Source organism: Callithrix jacchus, chromosome 3, assembly GCF_049354715.1.
Source record: "Callithrix jacchus isolate 240 chromosome 3, calJac240_pri, whole genome shotgun sequence".
NCBI lineage: Eukaryota > Metazoa > Chordata > Mammalia > Primates > Cebidae > Callithrix > Callithrix jacchus.
In genome coordinates, this window is record NC_133504.1 from 144,092,644 (window position 1) to 144,097,564 (window position 4,921).

Below are 4,921 nucleotides of genomic sequence, written 5' to 3' on the forward strand. Positions count from 1 at the left end.
TAACCAGGTGTGGTGGTGCATACCTGTAATCCCAGCTCTTGAGAGGCAGAGTCAGGAGAATCGCTGCAGGAGAATCGCTTGAATCCTGGAGGCAGAGATTGCAGTGAGCTGAGATTGCACCTCTGCATTCCAGCCTGGGTAACAGAGTGAGAGACTGTGTCTCAGAGAGAGAGAAAAAACAATACATTGGCGTATGTCTTTTGATTGGCAGTAGCACTAATTTCTCTTTGGTGTATGTGCAGAAGCAGAATTGCTGGGTCATAGGATAGGGTATGTTTAATTTTAGTGGTTATTGTCAAACTGTTTTCTAAAATGGCTGAACTCTCAGCAATAATGTACATACAAGAGCTCCAGTTGCTCTGTATTCTGACCAAAACTTTGTAGCTCAATATTTTTAATCTTACCCTTTCAAAAACCTGGAGGAAAAGCCACTCACAGTGCTTAGTAAAATCAACACATAGTGGGTATGATTGAGATCTCTCAGTGTAAAGCAAGAAACTGCCTGTAAATGTCTCAGAAAGGAGTAGGAGAATTTGTGAACAGCTAAAATGCCAACCTAAATGTGATTTGTCATTAGAAAAGGGAAATCAAATCCTTCTTTTCCAGATCAAATTGACACAAGTCAAATTGTGTCCTTTTTGGATAAACAGCAAACAGGAAAAGCAGGGTCACCTTGGAGCATGCAAAGTTGGCAGTGCCAACCTGGCACTGTCCGGGTGAGAGATGCTACTCTGGAGAGCACCAGCTTTCTGTGCCTGGAGAGTGGCTCTGCTGGGACAGGGACTGCGAACTGGAGGAACACCTCTACAACTGTCCATCACCCTCCTTTGCTCTAATGCTACACTCCCGTCCCTTTTTTTTTTTTGAGACAAGTTCTTGCCTGTTGTCCACATGCAGTGGTGTGATCATGGCTCACTGAAGCCTTGACTTCCTGTGCTCAAACGATCCTTCCACCTCAGCCTCCAGAGTACCTGAGACCACAGGCACATGCCACCATGTCTGGCTAACTTTTAAATTTTTTGTAGAGATGGGGTTTTGCCACGTTGCTTAGGCTAGTCTCCAATTTCTAGCCCCAGGTGACCCACCCGCTTGGACCTTCCAAAGTGCTGGGATTATGGGCATGAGTCACTGCATCTGGCCAATTTGACAATATGTCTTCCTCAGTATTTTGCTGGTGAGAAGAAAATGTCTCAGAAAGGAGTAGGAGTATTTTAGCCACTAGAAAGAAATACCCCTTACTGAAAAGTAACACATTTTCTGTATGCTTTGTACATTTCAATGAGCTTGAGTGGCAAAAGTCAGCATTCTTGTTTTCAGCCAACTCTGGTACACTAATAAAGCTAAGTGTAAGATCCTGGCTGGAATTCTCCCACAAATCAACTTCATGGTTGCTCTTAAGTCATCTATATTACCATAGAAGTTTATTTTAAAAACCATCTCTCCATTGCCATAGGAATCATCTTGCGGGCCATAATTTCTAAAGGCATTTACACAGACTTTGCATCAAGTTCTTAAGAAATGTATTTACACTGGAAGCATTCATATCTTCAGAATGTCCAGCATTTCACTGGTGACAGCACACAGGAACAGAAGTAGAACATAAGAAATAAGGTTGTGCATTAGATTGCTAAGGCTGCCCTCACAAAATACCACAGAATGGGTGGCATTCTATTTTTCTCACAGTTCTGGTTGCAGGAAGGTCTATAATTTAGGGGTGTTCAATCTTTTGGCTTTTCTGGGCCACATTGGAAGAAGAAGAATTGTCTTGGGCCACACATAAAATATGCTCACGACAGCTGGTGAGCTAAAAAAAAAAAAAACGAAAAGAAAAAATCACAAAAAACTCTCCTAATGTTTTAAGAAAGTTTGTCAATTCATGTTGGCTCGCATTCAAAGCCATTCTGGGCCACATGCCACCGGCGGGCCATGGGTTGGACAAGCTTGTTGTAGATCAAGGTGCCAGCAGGGTTGGGTTCCTCTGAGGCATCTATCCTGGATTCTGTAGATGGCTACCCTTGATTTACAGATGGCTTGCCTCTTGCTGCCTCTTCACTGGTCTTCTCTCTGTGCATGCAGGCCCCATCTTATAAGAATGCCAGTCATATTGGGTTTGCCCCCCTTCCTATTTAAAAAACAGATTTAGGGGGTACAAGTGCAATTTTGCTACACAGACATACTGTGTAGTGGTGAAGTCTGGGGGCTTTTAGTGTAACCATCACCTGAATAGTGTACATTGTATCCACTAGGTAACTTCTCATTCCTTACCACTTTCCCACCTTTTGGAGACCAGTGTCTATCACTCCATTCGGTCGGTTCATGTGGACCCATTGTTTAGCTCCTGCTTATAAGTGATAGCATGTAGTATTTGACTCTCTGTTTCTAAGTTATTTTACTTAAAATAATGACCTCCAATTCCATCCATGTTGCTGGAGAAGACATGATTTCATTCTTTTTTGTGGCCGAGTTCTATATATACACCACATTTTCTTTATCCAGTCATCCATTGATGGACACAGGTTGATTCTGAATCGTTGCCATTTTCAACGGTGCTGTGATAAGCATACAAGTGCAGGTATCCTTTTAAACTTAAAATTTTCTTCCTGTCAGACAGGCAATATTCCAACTTCGCAACAAATTTGAGGGTGACACATCTCACGCATGTACTTGAACACCCAGTCATCACGCTCATGAACTACAAAAGCATCAGGTATCTTTTTAATGTAATTATTTCTTCTCCTTAGGACAGATCTCTGGTAGTGGGATTGCTGGATCAAATGGTAGTTTTATTTTCAGTTCTTTGGGAAATCTTCATACTGTTTTCCACAGAGGTACTAATTTACATTCCCACCCACAGTGTGTAAGCGTTTCATTTTCTCTGCATCCTTGCCAACATGTGTCGTTCTCCGACTTTTTAGTAACAGCCATTCTCGCTGGTGTAAGATGATATCTCACTGTGGTATTATTTGCTTTTGTCTGATGATCAGCGATGTTGAGCATTTTTTCATATGTTTGTTAACTTTTGCTATGTCTTCTTTTGGAAAATGTTCATGCCTTTTGCCCATTACGTGGGTACATAAGTGTATATATTTATGGGGTACATGAAATGTTTTGATACAGGCATGTAATGCATAATAATTACATCATAGAGAATGTGATATCCATCCCCTCAAGCATATATCTTTTGCATTACAGACAATCCAGTTATGCTCTTTTAATTATTTTAAATGTATAATTTAATTATTATTGATTGGAGTCATCCTGTTGTGCTATCAAACACTAGGTCTTAATCTTTTTGTTGTTTGCTTGTTTTGAGACAGGGCCTCACTCTGTTGCCCAGGCTGGAGTGCAGTGGGTTGGATCACAGCTTACTGCAACTTCAACCTCCCTGGTTGAGGTGGGAGGCTCAGGTGAGCCTCCCACCTCAGCCTCCCAAGTGGCTGGGACCACAGGCATGAGTCACCACACCCAGCTAGTTTTTGTATTTTTTGCAAAGAGAGGATCTCACTATGTTGCCCAGGCTGGTCTTGAACTACTAGGCTCAAGTGATTCCTCCTCCTTGGCCTCCCAAAAGGCTAGGATTATAGATGTCAGCCACTGTGCCTGGCCTTATTCATTCTTCTATTTTTTTAATCCATTAACTATCCTCATCTCTCCCCCTCCACCCCCCTCCACCCACTACCCTTCCCTTTGCTCACCTTTTTTTTTCTTACTGGTTATTATTATTATTATTATATTTTAAGTTCTGGGGTACATGTGCATATCATGTAGGTTTGTTACATAGGTATACACATGCCATGGTGGTTTGCTGCATCCATCACCCCATCACCTACATAAGGTATTTCTCCTAATGTTATCCCTCCCCAATTCCCCATGCCCTGCTATCCCTCCGCTAGCTTTTCCACCTCTCAACAGGCCCCAGTATGTGGTGTTCCCCTCTTTGTGTCCATGTGTTCTCATTGTTCAACACTCACTTATGAGTGAGAACATGAGGTGTTTGGTTTTCTGGTCTTGTGTCAGTTTGCTGAGAATGATGGTTTCCAGATTCATCCACATCCCTGCAAAGGACATGAACTCATCCTTTTTTATGGCTGCATAGTATTCCACGACAGTGCCACAATGAACATATGTGTGCATATGTCTTTATAATAGAATGATTTATAATCCTTTGGGTATACATACTCAGTAATGGGATTACTAGGTCAAATGATATTTCTATTTCTAGATCCTTGAGGAATCGCCACACTGTCTTCCACAATGGTTGAACTAATTTACACTCCCACCAACAGTGCAAAAGTGTTCCTATTTCTCCACATCCTCTCCAGCATCTGTTGTCTCCAGATTTTTTAATGATCGCCATTCTAACTTGTGTGAGATGGTATCTCAATGTGGTTTTGATTTGCATTTCTCTAATGACCAGTGATGATGAGCATTTTTTCATACGTTTGTTGGCTGCATAAATGTCTTCTTTTGAAAAGTGTCTGTTCATATCCTTAGCCCACTTTTTGATGCGATTGTTTGCTTTTGTCTTGTAAATTTTTTTAAGTTCTTCATAGATTCTGGATATTAGCTCTTTGTCAGATGGATAGCTTGCAAAAATGTTTCTCATTCTGTTGGTTGCTGTTTCACTCTAATGATTGTTTCTTTTGCTGTGCAGAAACTCTTAAGTTTAATTAGATTTAATGGTTAATTAAAACACCATTGTTTTTGGTGTTTTAGTCGTAAAGTCCTTGCCTATGCCTATGCCTGAATGGTTTTGCCTAGGTTTTCTTCTAGGATTTTTATGGTATTAGGTTTTATGTTTAGATCTTTAATCCATCTGGAGTTAATTTTAGTGTAAGGTGTCAGGAAGGGGTCCAGTTTCTGCTTTCTGCACATGGCTAGCTGGTTTTCCCAACATCATTTATTAAACAGGAAATCCTTT

The 4,921-nt window shown here is 41.1% G+C and overlaps 1 non-coding gene across 1 annotated transcript; it reads right to left on the reverse strand.

Moving 5' to 3' along the window:
• Positions 1 to 2,601: 2,601 nt before the first annotated feature.
• LOC118152627 (small nucleolar RNA U13) lies at positions 2,602 to 2,704 on the reverse strand. The gene has a single exon (XR_004741363.1). It is a non-coding gene; the product is annotated as a small nucleolar RNA U13 (small nucleolar RNA).
• Positions 2,705 to 4,921: the final 2,217 nt, after the last annotated feature.